Raw genomic sequence first — 13754 nt, 5'->3', positions numbered from 1 at the left:
TTAAACCATTAAAACCTCCATGAGGGAAAATAGCAAAGGATATGAACAGGCAATTCCAGAATAAAATAAGTGAATGTATAAAAAATACACTCAGTTAAAACAATAGTAAGACATTTCTTGCTTAGCCAATTGCCAATGTTGCAATGATTTATAGAACCCACCAAGGGTAAGGAATTGGGGGCCTAGCACCCTGCTTGTGGGAGCACAAGGGGCTCACCTGCTAGAGGGCAGTTTGGGAGGAATTATAGACATGAAAGAAACCTTTCTTTCACACCAGCCTTCCAGGGCTAGGAAAGTCTTCTGAAAATCCCGGTACAAAGAAATCTGCACAAAGATAAGCCTCCATGTATTACTAACTGTAATGACTTTGGTCCTACTGCAGGAAGAACCAAGAAGATCAATGGAGTGGAACTGAAGCAATAAAGAGACTCGAATGTGTTCGGGAATTGAGCACATAGTAATGGCGGCGTTTCAGTGGAGAGAATAGAGTTACCTGTGTAATAGAAAACCAAGTCAAAAGCAAGAGAAATTAATGGTGAAGATAATTTTGTGGTTACAAAAAAAAAGGGTGGGGGGAAGTGGGACTGACTGCATGGGACTGGAGGGAGAGGTGGGACTGACCGCATGGGACTGGAGGGAGAGGTGGGACTGACCGCATGGGACTGGAGGGAGAGGTGGGTTGCAGCAAGTTGTTTTTTTTTCCCTTTCCCTTGGTCAGCAAACTACCCTCAAGCCAAACCCAGCCTGCAATCTATTTTTCTACCGCCCAGTGAGCTAAGAACATTTTTTACACTTTTTACTGGTTGAAAAAATAAAAAGAATAATATTTCATGACATATGGAAACTAGATGAAATTCAAATGTTGGTGTCTGTGAGTCAAGTCCCATTGGCACACATGTCCCATTGGCACACAGCCCCTCCCTCTTGTTATGTGTCACCTTTACTGGCTTTGGCACCAAAAGGGCAGACGTGGGTACTTCTGACAAAACTGAAAAGATTCCATACGTGGCCCTTGTAGAGAAAGCTTGCAGACCCCTGCTTTAGAGAGAGGAGGTATGAGAGTTTAGGCTTTGGTGTGGGTGGCTGGGGAGGTCCCCTGGTTCAGGAAATGGTGATTCCAAGGGCGGTTGCTGTCTGGGTTCTGGTGCTGTCCTCCTCCTCTGTCCACCCCATATCTAATGCATTCTGAGCGCTCGCTGGGCAGTCAGTGCAGGGCGGGACGACAGTCACGTGTTGCTTCCCAAGACATACAGTCACGGGCCCCTTAACAACAAGGATGCATTCTGAGAAATGGTCATTAGGTGGCTCTTGGACGGTGCACCTCATTTACCCCTAGGCTGGGTGGCATAGCCCGTCGCTCCCACGAGTGACGTCTGTGCTACGACAGTACCACGGCTATGACATCCCTAGGCCATAGGAATTCTTCAGCTCCGTCATAGTCATGGGACCACTGTCATGCATGTGTCCCTCCTTGCCTGGAAGGTCGCTGTGCAGCGCATGACGGCACTCCCATGTCAGCGGGTGCCTCGCTGGCCCATCTCCTGCCCCTGCTCACTCTGTCTGCCACCTTCCAGCAGCTCCCCGCCCTAAAGCCATCCTGATGCTGCTTTTCCGCCATTTCTTCCTCTGTGCATGTTACCCCAAACTCCACAGGGACTGCTGCTTGCTTGACATGCATTCTGGAACCTTCTGGGATCCTGTCCCAGTGCCCCCGAGCAGAAGCGGCAAGCAAGGGCCAACTCAGCCCAGGGCTGCCTCTGTCCAGGCCCTCTGTCCAGGTCGACAGGCATCTTCCCCTCCCCAGGGGGAGTGCAGGCTCCAGATGAGTTTCTGTCTCCCCAGCTGAGAACCTTTGTCTTGGTTCTGGTTGCTGTAACACAATACCATATGCCAGGCTGCTCAACGAACATTGATTTCTCACAGTTTTGCAGGCTGGAAGTCTAGATCAGGGTGCAGCACACTGGAGTTCTTGGTAAGGATCCTCTTCCTGATTTCTGCCCAGCTGCCTTCTCACTGTATCCCCACGAGAGAGGGAGAGGAACCAGCTCTCAGTCTCAGTTCTGTCTCCCCGTGAATCTGAGAGTGCGCTGAGGCCGGGAACCTTTGTCCCCAGGCGCAGCTACTCCAGAGGCCGAGGTGGGAGGATTGGTTAAGTCCAGGAGGTTGATGCTGCAGGGAGCTGTGACTGCACTCCAGCGGCGGAGACAGAGCAAGACCCTGTCTCAAAAGGAAAGAAAGAAAGAGAAGAAAGAAAAGGAAGTTTTCATGCCCGATGCGGTAGCATAAGGGGGCGTGGGAGACCGGACGAGAGGGTGTGGCAGCGACCGCAGGGAGAGGAGACGGCGGACGCGGAACTGTGCGGGGTTGGCAGTGGGCTTGGGGTGGCCCAGCAGGGACGCGCTGGCACCGGTTTCTGAGAGGGGACATTCGGGAGAAGCTGCCTGGGGAATGGGAGGCCACGAGTTCGGGCGTGGAGACGGAGCTTCAGGGCCTGGAGAAATGGGAGTGGAAATGACGGAGGAAGTATCCGTATGGCATCCTCGGTTTGCCCGAGAGATGTCTGTGCCGCCACGTTTACCGCAGCGCGATTCACAATAGCCCAGATCTGCGAGCAAAGGCAGCGGGCGTCAGTGAAGGAGCGGGTGGAGGCAACGAGGTGGATGCGCGCAGCAGAGCACCACTCAGCCGCAAGAACACGATAATCCTGTCATTAGTGACAACATGGACGAGCCTGGGGGACATGTTAATGACATGCCGCAGACCTCACTCCTGTGTGGACGCTAAAAGTGTAACTCATAGAAGCAGAGAATAGAATGGTGGTTGCCAGAGGCTGGGTGGGGACGGAGGGGTGGATCCGGGAGATGCTCAAAGGATACAATATTTCAGTTAGGAAGAAAAAGCTCAAGAGAGATCTATTGTGCAACATGGTGAGTATAATAAAAACTTTGTATTGTATTCTTGAAAATTGCTAAGAGAGTAGATTTTAAGTGTCCTCACCACACATAGAGACAAATAATATGTGTGGGAAAGGAAGAAATAGAGAAGGGAGGGAGGAAGTCAAGTGAGAGATGGGAGCTAGAGATAACAGGGAGACGCATGGATAGTCTTTGCAGCCCTGGTGGTGGATGACGCCGCCCAGGGAGAGAGTGCGCATGAGAACAGAGATCAGGCCCGTGTCTGTGGAATTCCAGCATTTAAGAAAGGTAGGCCGGGCGCGGTGGCTCACACCTGTAATCCCAGCACTTTGGGAGGCCGAGGCGGGCGGATCACGAGGTCAGAAGATCGAGACCATCCTGGCTAACATGGTGAAACCCTGTCTCTACTAAAAATACAAAAAATTAGGGCGTGGTGGCAGGTGCCTGTAGTCCCAGCTACTCAGGAGGCTGAGGCAGGAGAATGGCGGGAACCCGGAGGCGGAGCTTGCAGTGAGCCGAGATCGCACCACTGCACTCCAGCCTGGGCGACAGAGCGAGACTCCGTCTCAAAAAAAGAAAGAAAAGAAAAGAAAAGAAATACCTGAGTCTGGGTAATTGATAAGAAAAGAGGCTTAATTGGCTCATGGCTCTGCAGGCTGTGCAGGAAGCATACCGCCAGCATCTGCTTCTGGCGAGGCTTCAGGAAGCTTCCTATCACGGCAGAAGGCAAAGAGGGAGCAGGCACATCACATGGCGAAGGTGGGAGCAAGAAGGCGGGGGGGGGTGCCACACACTTTTTAAAACCTTATCAGGGGAGAACTCATAATAGGGAGGACAGCACCAAGGCCATGGTGCTAAACCATTCATGAGAAATCCATCCTCATGATCCAATAACCTCCCAGCAGGCCCCACCTCCAATATTGGGAATTACATTTCAACGTAAATTTTGACGAGGACATAAATACAAACTATATTACTACCCTTAAACAATTGGAAATTGCTTTGTTTTTGAGAAATGAAAGAAACTGCTGAATTCTGTTCTGTTGCTTTGGTTGTACACTTTAGTGAAAATTGAAAGGTTATGTTAATTTCTGAAGAATTATAATGATAAAAAACGGTGCAGACACAACCTTCACTTTGCAAGCATTGCAGACTTAAGTTTTTTGGGGGAAACTATAAATAATTAAATAGTTTCCCAATGAGCTCAGCCAGCCCATTCAGGGCAGTGCCCACACATATGCTTGTGGCAAACTCTAGCCAAGCAACTTACCTACAGGAGAAAAAAAGACTCACTGTTTCAGGAGGAGCTGTGGTGCTTCTCTCCTTTCTCCTCTTTTTCTTGTATAAACCCTACATTCACCTGTATTCAAGAAAATCAGCCAACTAATTGGTTTCTATGTGTGTATTCGAGAAAATCAGCCAACTAATTGGTTTCTATGTGTGTATTCGAGAAAATCAGCCAACTAATTGGTTTCTATGTGTGTATTCAAGAAAATCAGCCAACTAATTGGTTTCTGTGTGTTTGTGTTCAAGTGAACGTCCACATTCACTCAGCTGTGCTGTGTCTCTGAGCTACTCTCTGACTCTGCAACCCTCCCCTTTTAAATGGTTGCACTGGACTCTGTATTCTTGTGCGCTCATACCCATTACCAAGCTCAAAGGGACCCACGGAAGAAGCTCAGAACTCTTATGAGAAATAAAATACCGCCGTGTGTCGTGACTAATTACGATGGCAGAAAAGCATCAAGCCGGTTTCCGTGGTGTAGTGGTTATCACGTTCGTCTCACACGCGAAAGGTCCCCGGTTCGAAACCGGGCGGAAACAGTTCCTTCTACTTTTCACTTAACTGCTTCAAATTTATTACACCGAAGACTAGCCTAGAACATCCCACCAATATCTGCACCCACTTAAGGAGAAAAGGCTATCAAGGGTATTTATACCGTTGCCTTTCCGCCGCAATCTGGGAAGAACTGAACCCACCTCACTTGCTGTTGACACCAGCACGACGAACTCCCCACAAAGCCCGTCCAGTGGATGGATGCACAATGCCAAACGGAATTCCCGATGCCGGGAAAGCGTGGGGCCCAAGGCGAGTTCCTCCTTTTGTAACCCATGAAGGGACAAAAACGGAGAAACCACAACAAGCTGGCAGCGGTGGGATTCGAACCCACGCCTCCGAAGAGACTGGAGCCTTAATCCAGCGCCTTAGACCGCTCGGCCACGCTACCCTCCTTCTGGGGTTCCCCTACATCTTTTCCTTCCTTATAAAACATCCCCAGGGTCCCCGGGCCAACAAGGCGTCGAGGCGAATCCACAGGGCATCGCAGAACCACCGCCTTCCAGCAGGATTCGCTGGGCCAGAGGCACCGGCTGGGAAACGGCTCCACCAGCGCCCTGGCAGAGAAGGTTCGCGAAGCGCAGGTCTCGGGATTTGCTTTGGGGGCCACTCAGAAAGTCACCCACATTGGCCCTCTTTGGGGAGGCGGCGTGAGAGGAGGGGAAGCCTTCTGCACTCTTTAAAGAAAGATAAAAATAAATAAACCAGGGCAGACCCGGTCAGCTCGGGGCCGCGTAGTCCTGCAGCCGCCGCGCCGCACTCCACAGGCAGCAGCGCACAGGGCGCGACTCCGGGGAGAGCCACGGCCCGCGGGGTCCGTCCGTCCTTCGGTCCACAGCCCCGTCCCCTGGAGCTTGGCGCCCGCTCTGCCCGGATCCGCCCCGGCCCGGGGCTCCTGCCCGCCGTCCAGTCCGCGCAGGGACCCCGAGCAGCCTCGCCGTGCACGGCCCCGCCGGGCTCAGTTCTGGGCTCGCGCTTCCACCGCCCCCGCCTGGCTCCCAGTTTCTTTCTGTCTCCCGCGGAACCGACCTCGTTCCCCCGAATCTCCGCCAGCTTTTCTCCCCCTCCCCCTACGCCCCGTGCTTTGCTCTCCCACTTCTCGCCTCGCCCGCGGCTGGGGGAAGGGAGGGGAGGGGTGGGGAGCGGAGGGGTGGGGAGGGGAGGGGATGGGTGAGGAGGGGTGGGGCGGGGCGGGGAGGGGTGGGGAAGGGTGTGGAGCGGAGGGGTGGGGAGGGGAGGGGAGGCGTAGGGTGGGGAGGGGTGGGGAGGGGTGGGGAGGGGTGGGGAGGGGAGGGCAGGGGAGGGGAGGGGTGGGGAGAGGTAGGGAGGGGAGGGGTGAGGAGGGGAGGGGAGGGGTGAGGAGGGGAGGGCAGGGGAGGGCAGGGGAGGGGTGGGGAGGGGAGGGGAGGGCAGGGGAGGGGAGGGCAGGGGAGGGCAGGCGAGGGGAGGGGAGGGGACTCTCAGTTCCTGTTGTCAGACAGTCTGAAGTTGTTTTTTTTCTTTGAGACGGAGTCTTGCTTTGTTGCCAGGCTGGAGTGCAGTGGTGCAATCTGGACTCACTGCAATCTCCGCCTCCCAGGTTCAAGCGATTCTTCTGCCTCAGCCTCCAGAGTACCCGCGATTACAGGCACGTGCCACCACACCCAGGCAATTTCTGTATTTTTTGTAGAGACAGGGTTTCACCACGTTGGTCAGGTTGGTCCCGATCTCCTGACCTCGTGATCCGCCCACCTCAGCCTCCCAAAGTGCTGGGATTACAGGCGGGAGACACTGTGCCCAGCCGATGAAGTACTTTTAAGTGTAGCGGGCTCACCGGTTCTCAGCCTGACACGCAGCTATGTGTCCTTGACACGCAGCTATGTGTCCTTGTCTTGACACTGTGTGAGGAGCTTTGGCTGGGCAAAACATTGCCAAGGTGAAAAATCCAGCGTGTCTCCATCCATGAGGTCATTCCAAATGAAGATTTGGATTCCATGTCACAGTCCAAGGGCTCAGTGAGCATGCCGTCCAAGTCACTTGGAAGCCTCTCCTGGTGGAGAAGGTCCATTCTGCCACAACCACTGCAGCTGCTCACCGAGGAGTAGCCCCCCAGGGCACTCATCTGCATGGGGTGGGGCAGAGGCACTTGCAAAGGTGTCTTCACTGGGGTCAGTTGGTTCACACCTGAGGTGTGGGGCTTGGTGTTTTCCGTGTGAGACAGGGCACGGCCGTAAGCTGCATATGTCTGCTGAGCATGCCCAGGGTGCATATGGGAGCTGGGATGCCTCATTTTGTATCCAGATGCCTGGCTGCCATAGGTTGACATGGCTGAATTAAGGCCCATCATGGTATTCTGGCCCAGAAACCGGCTGTTGGATTGGGCTACTCCAGGATCAGCTGGTGTCATGTCATTACGGGGAGGAGAGTCAGAAGTCAGCAACTCCTCCAGGAGTCCCGCTACACAGTTACACGGACTCACAGCTCCGTAACTTGATTTGTGCTCCTGGAGTGTTTGCATCTGGGGTAAAGGGCTCATGTTGGACTGGCCCTACGTCTGTTTTTTGCAGTTTGGCTGGGCGAATTCAGACTGGTGTTTGGTGGCACAAAGGAGTAGCATGGCGTCTGCTGCATCATGGTGCCAGGTGAGGACTGGGTGGACACAGTTAATGATGTTGGTGAGGAGATAAGACTGAGATCACTCAGAAAGCTTTCCATATTTCAGGATTGCTTGTCTCAGACTGGGTGGAGTAGGGGCATCTTTGCCGCAGATGGCGGGTACCCCACAGAATCTGCGTCCCCATCTCCAAGATAGTCTCCTTTGACTATAATGGGTGAAAGTCTCCCAGTAACAGTACTAGCATTTGAGCTAGTTCCAGAGCGAAATGCACTCCAGCTATTAAAGTCATCATTGCTGTGAGAGCCAGGGCTTGCAGGCCATCTGGAAAACTGGGGTCCAGGGCTGTCCCCGGCACCCCCCTGGCTAGACTGCAGGATGCTTTCTTCGTGGCAGCTTGACTTAGGCTCCGAGCGCATTTGCTGCTGCTGTCCATGGATGCAGCTCTTGTCCTAAGAGATCTCCCACCCTTGCCGCCCTCTGGATCCAGCGTCCACCGAGCACTTTTTCCAGTTCCTTCATTCCGTGCGCGAGTCAGCTTGCTGTGTAGGGACAGAAGATGACGAAGTGAATTCCTGCAGCCCGCCGAGCTGTTGCTGTCGCCCTGGAAGCAGGGCACGCTCTTGACCATCCACTCGCAGATCTGCGACAGCGCGAGCCGCCGAGCTCTCGTCGGCCCTGGTGCTGAGGTCGGCGTGGGACAGGCTGCGCGACGCGTTGCGATGGGACGAGCTGCTCCTGCGCTACTGCCCGGCGGAGGCGGCGAACCGGCGTCCGCAAAAGTCCTCGCTGTCCTCCAGCAGGCTCAGGTTGCTCATGAAGTCGGCGCTGACGGGCGGGGCTGGAGGTGGCAGCGTGGGACCCGCGGAACTCCTGCCCGGGCGGCGACTGGAAATCCGGGTGCACCTCCGCCCCCCGGGGCGCTTCGGCCGTGGGGTCCCGTCCCCTCCCCTCCACTGCCCTCCCCTCCCCTCCCCTTCAGTCCCTTCCCTTCTCCTCCCCTCCCGTCCCCTTCAGTCTCTTCCCTTCCCGTCCCCTCCCCTGCCCTCCCCTACCCTCCCCACCCCTCCCCTGCCCTCCCCTCCCCTGCCCTCCACTGCCCTCCCCTCCCGTCCCCTCCCCTCCACTGCCCTCCCCTCCCGTCCCCTCCCCTCCCCTCCACTGCCCTCCCCTCCCGTCCCCTCCCCTTCAGTCCCTTCCCTTCTCCTCCCCTCCCGTCCCCTTCAGTCTCTTCCCTTCCCGTCCCCTCCCCTGCCCTCCCCACCCCTGCCCTCCCCTCCCCACCCCTGCCCTCCCCTCCCCTCCCCACCCCTGCCCTCCCCTCCCCTCCCCTGCCCTCCCCTCCCCTCCCCTTCCGTCCCCTCCCCTGCCCTCCCCACCCCTGCCCTCCCCTCCCCACCCCTGCCCTCCCCTCCCCTCCCCACCCCTGCCCTCCCCTCCCCTCCCCTCCCCTGCCCTCCCCTCCCCTCCCCTTCCGTCCCCTCCCCTCCCCTCCCGTCCCCTCCCCTCCCCTCCCGTCCCCTCCCCTCCCCTCCCGTCCCCTCCCCTCCCCTCCCGTCCCCTCCAGTCCCCTCCCCTCCCCTCCCCTCCAGTCCCCTCCCCTCCCCTCCCCTCCCCTCCAGTCCCTTCCCCCAGCCGCGGGCGAGGCGAGAAGCGGGAGAGCAAAGCACGGGGCGTAGGGGGAGGGGGAGAAGAGCTGGCGGAGATTCGGGGGAACGAGGTCGGTTCCGCGGGAGACAGAAAGAAACTGGGAGCCAGGCGGGGGCGGTGGAAGCGCGAGCCCAGAACTGAGCCCGGCGGGGCCGTGCACGGCGAGGCTGCTCGGGGTCCCTGCGCGGACTGGACGGCGGGCAGGAGCCCCGGGCCGGGGCGGATCCGGGCAGAGCGGGCGCCAAGCTCCAGGGGACGGGGCTGTGGACCGAAGGACGGACGGACCCCGCGGGCCGTGGCTCTCCCCGGAGTCGCGCCCTGTGCGCTGCTGCCTGTGGAGTGCGGCGCGGCGGCTGCAGGACTACGCGGCCCCGAGCTGACCGGGTCTGCCCTGGTTTATTTATTTTTATCTTTCTTTAAAGAGTGCAGAAGGCTTCCCCTCCTCTCACGCCGCCTCCCCAAAGAGGGCCAATGTGGGTGACTTTCTGAGTGGCCCCCAAAGCAAATCCCGAGACCTGCGCTTCGCGAACCTTCTCTGCCAGGGCGCTGGTGGAGCCGTTTCCCAGCCGGTGCCTCTGGCCTGCGAATCCTGCTGGAAGGCGGTGGTTCTGCGATGCCCTGTGGATTCGCCTCGACGCCTTGTTGGCCCGGGGACCCTGGGGATGTTTTATAAGGAAGGAAAAGATGTAGGTGAACCCCAGAAGGAGGGTAGCGTGGCCGAGCGGTCTAAGGCGCTGGATTAAGGCTCCAGTCTCTTCGGAGGCGTGGGTTCGAATCCCACCGCTGCCAGCTTGTTGTGGTTTCTCCGTTTTTGTCCCTTCATGGGTTACAAAAGGAGGAACTCGCCTTGGGCCCCACGCTTTCCCGGCATCGGGAATTCCGTTTGGCATTGTGCATCCATCCACTGGACGGGCTTTGTGGGGAGTTCGTCGTGCTGGTGTCAACAGCAAGTGAGGTGGGTTCAGTTCTTCCCAGATTGCGGCGGAAAGGCAACGGTATAAACACCCTTGATAGCCTTTTCTCCTTAAGTGGGTGCAGATATTGGTGGGATGTTCTAGGCTAGTCTTCGGTGTAATTAATTTGAAGCAGTTAAATGAAAAGTAGAAGGAACTGTTTCCGCCCGGTTTCGAACCGGGGACCTTTCGCGTGTGAGGCGAACGTGATAACCACTACACTACGGAAACCGGCTTGATGCTTTTCTGCCATCATAATTAGTCACGACACACAGCGGTATTTTATTTCTCATAAGAATTGTGAGCTGCTTCTGTGGGTCCCTTTGAGCTTGGTAATGGGTATGAGCGCACAAGAATACAGAGTCCAGTGCAACCATTTAAAAGGGGAGGGTTGCAGAGTCAGAGAGTAGCTCAGAGACACAGCACAGCTGAGTGAATGTGGACGCTCACTTGAACACAAACACACAGAAACCAATTAGTTGGCTGATTTTCTCGAATACACACATAGAAACCAATTAGTTGGCTGATTTTCTCGAATACACACACAGAAACCAATTAGTTGGCTGATTTTCTCGAATACACACACAGAAACCAATTAGTTGGCTGATTTTCTCGAATACACACACAAACCAATTAGTTGGCTGATTTTCTCGAATACACACACAGAAACCAATTAGTTGGCTGAGTTTCTCGAATACACACATAGAAACCAATTAGTTGGCTGATTTTCTTGAATACACACACAGAAACCAATTAGTTGGCTGATTTTCTTGAATACACACACAGAAACCAATTAGTTGGCTGATTTTCTTGAATACACACATAGAAACCAATTAGTTGGCTGATTTTCTCGAATACACACACAGAAACCAATTAGTTGGCTGATTTTCTCGAATACACACACAGAAACCAATTAGTTGGCTGATTTTGTTGAATACACACACAGAAACCAATTAGTTGGCTGATTTTCTCGAATACACACATAGAAACCAATTAGTTGGCTGATTTTCTCGAATACACACATAGAAACCAATTAGTTGGCTGATTTTCTTGAATACACACATAGAAACCAATTAGTTGGCTGATTTTCTTGAATACACACACAGAAACCAATTAATTGGCTGATTTTCTTGAATACAGGTGAATGTAGGGTTTATACAAGAAAAAGAGAAAGGAGAGAAGCACCACAGCTCCTCTTGAAACAGTGAGTCTTTTTTTCTCCTGTAGGTAAGTTGCTTGGCTAGAGTTTGCCACAAGCATATGTCTGGGCACTGCCCTGAATGGGCTGGCTGAGCTCACTGGGAAACTATTTAATTATTTATAGTTTCCCCCAAAAAACTTAAGTCTGCAATGCTTGCAAAGTGAAGGTTGTGTCTGCACCGTTTTTTATCATTATAATTCTTCAGAAATTAACATAACCTTTCAATTTTCACTAAAGTGTACAACCAAAGCAACAGAACAGAATTCAGCAGTTTCTTTTATTTCTCAAAAACAAAGCAATTTCCAATTGTTTAAGGGTAGTAATATAGTTTGTATTTATGTCCTCGTCAAAATTTACATTGAAATGTAATTCCCAATATTGGAGGTGGGGCCTGGTGGGAGGTTATTGGATCATGAGGATGGATTTCTCATGAATGGTTTAGCACCATGGCCTTGGTGCTGTCCTCCCTATTATGAGTTCTCCCCTGATAAGGTTTTAAAAAGTGTGTGGCACCCCCACCCCCTTCTTGCTCCCACCTTCGCCATGTGATGTGCCTGCTCCCTCTTTGCCTTCTGCCGTGATAGGAAGCTTCCTGAAGCCTCGCCAGAAGCAGATGCTGGCGGTATGCTTCCTGCACAGCCTGCAGAGCCATGAGCCAATTAAGCCTCTTTTCTTATCAATTACCCAGCCTCAGGTATTTCTTTTCTTTTCTTTTCTTTTTTTTTTTTGAGATAGAGTCTGGCTCTGTCGCCCAGGCTGGAGTGCAGTGGCGTGATCTCTGCTCACTGCAACCTCTGCCTCCTGGGTTCAAGAGATTCTCCTGCCTCCGCCTCCTGAGTAGCTGGGATTACAGGTGCATGCCACCACACCTGGCTAATTTTTGTATTTTTTTTTTACATTTTATTTATTATACTTTAAGTTCTAGGGTACATGTGCACAACATGCAGGTTTGTTACATATGTATACATGTGCCACGTTGGTGTGCTGCACCCGTTAACTCGTCATTTACATTAGGTATATCTCCTAATTCTATCCCTCCCCCCTCCCCCCACCCACGACAGGCCCCAGTGTGTGATGTTCCCCATCCTGTGTCCAAGTGTTCTCATTGTTCAATTCCCATCTATGAGTGAGAACATGCGGTGTTTGGCTTTTTGTCCTTGCGATAGTTTGCTCAGAATGATGGTTTCTAGCTTCATCCATGTCCCTACAAAGGACATGAACTCATCCTTTTTTATGGCTGCATAGTATTCCATGGTGTATATGTGCCACATTTTCTTAATCCAGTCTATCATTGATGGACATTTGGGTTGGTTCCAAGTCTTTGCTATTGTGAATAGTGCCACAATAAACATACGTGTGCATGTGTCTTTATAGCAGCATGATTTATAGTCCTTTGGGTATATGCCCAGTAATGGGCTGGCTGGGTCAAATAGTATTTCTAGTTCTAGATCCTTGAGGAATGGCCACACTGTCTTCTACAATGGTTGAACTAGCTTATAGTCCCACCAACAGTATAAAAGTGTTCTATTTCTCCACATCCTCTCCAGCACCTGTTGTTTAAGCATTCCTATACACCAATAACAGACAAACAGAGAGCCAAATCATGACTGAACTCCCATTCACAATTGCTTCAAAGAGAATAAAATACCTAGGAATCCAACTTACAAGGGATGTGAAGGACCTCTTCGAGGAGAACTACAAACCACTGCTCAATGAAATAAAAGAGGACACAAACAAATGGAAGAACATTCCATGCTCATGGATAGGAAGAATTAATATTGGAAAATGGCCATACTGCCCAAGGTAATTTATAGATTCAATGCCATCCCCATCAAGCTACCAATGACTTTCTTCACAGAATTAGAAAAAACTACTTTAAAGTTCATATGGAACCAAAAAAGAGCCTGCATTGCCAAGTCAATCCTAAGCCAAAATAACAAAGCTGGAGGCACCATGCTACCTGACTCCAAACTATACTACAAAGCTACAGTAACCAAAACAGCATGGTACTGGTACCAAAACAGAGATATAGATCAATGGAACAGAACAGAGCCCTCAGAAATAATGCCACATATCTACAACCATCTGATCTTTGACAAACCTGACAAAAACAAGAAATGGGGAAAAGATTCCCTATTTAATAAATGGTGCTAGGAAAACTGGCTAGCCATATGTAGAAAGCTGAAACTGGATCCTTTCCTTACATCTTATACAAAAATTAATTCAAGATGGATTAAAGACTTAAATGTTAGACCTAAAACCATAAAAACTCTAGAAGAAAACCTAGGCAATACCATTCAGGCCATAGGCATGGGCAAGGACTTCATGACTAAAACACCAAAAGCAATGGCAACAAAAGCCAAAATTGACAAATGGGATCTAATTAAACTAAAGAGCTTCTGCACAGCAAAAGAAACTACCATCAGAGTGAACAGGCAACCTAGAGAATGGGAGAAAATTTTTACCATCTACCCATCTGACAAAGGGCTAATATCCAGAATCTACAAAGAACTTAAACAAATTTACAAGAAATAATTTTTGTAGTTTTAGTAGAGATGGGGTTTCACCATGTTGATCAGGTTTGTCTCGAACTCCTGACCTCATG

General features: G+C 52.3%; 4 non-coding genes and 1 pseudogene across 4 annotated transcripts; 2 read left to right on the top strand and 3 right to left on the bottom strand.

The window, feature by feature from the left end:
- Positions 1 to 4666: 4666 nt before the first annotated feature.
- On the top strand, positions 4667 to 4739 carry TRNAV-CAC (transfer RNA valine (anticodon CAC)). The gene has a single exon. It is a non-coding gene; the product is annotated as a tRNA-Val (tRNA).
- A 322-nt stretch (positions 4740 to 5061) lies between these two features.
- Positions 5062 to 5143, bottom strand: TRNAL-AAG (transfer RNA leucine (anticodon AAG)). The gene has a single exon. It is a non-coding gene; the product is annotated as a tRNA-Leu (tRNA).
- On the bottom strand, positions 5108 to 9885 carry LOC107973106 (forkhead box protein O1-like; annotated as a pseudogene).
- On the top strand, positions 9703 to 9784 carry TRNAL-AAG (transfer RNA leucine (anticodon AAG)). The gene has a single exon. It is a non-coding gene; the product is annotated as a tRNA-Leu (tRNA).
- A 221-nt stretch (positions 9886 to 10106) lies between the features above and the next one.
- Positions 10107 to 10179, bottom strand: TRNAV-CAC (transfer RNA valine (anticodon CAC)). The gene has a single exon. It is a non-coding gene; the product is annotated as a tRNA-Val (tRNA).
- Positions 10180 to 13754: the final 3575 nt, after the last annotated feature.

Source organism: Pan troglodytes, chromosome 4 (assembly GCF_028858775.2).
Source record: "Pan troglodytes isolate AG18354 chromosome 4, NHGRI_mPanTro3-v2.0_pri, whole genome shotgun sequence".
In the NCBI taxonomy this organism is placed as follows: Eukaryota; Metazoa; Chordata; class Mammalia; order Primates; family Hominidae; genus Pan; species Pan troglodytes.
This window is presented reverse-complemented; position numbering and strand designations above follow the sequence as displayed.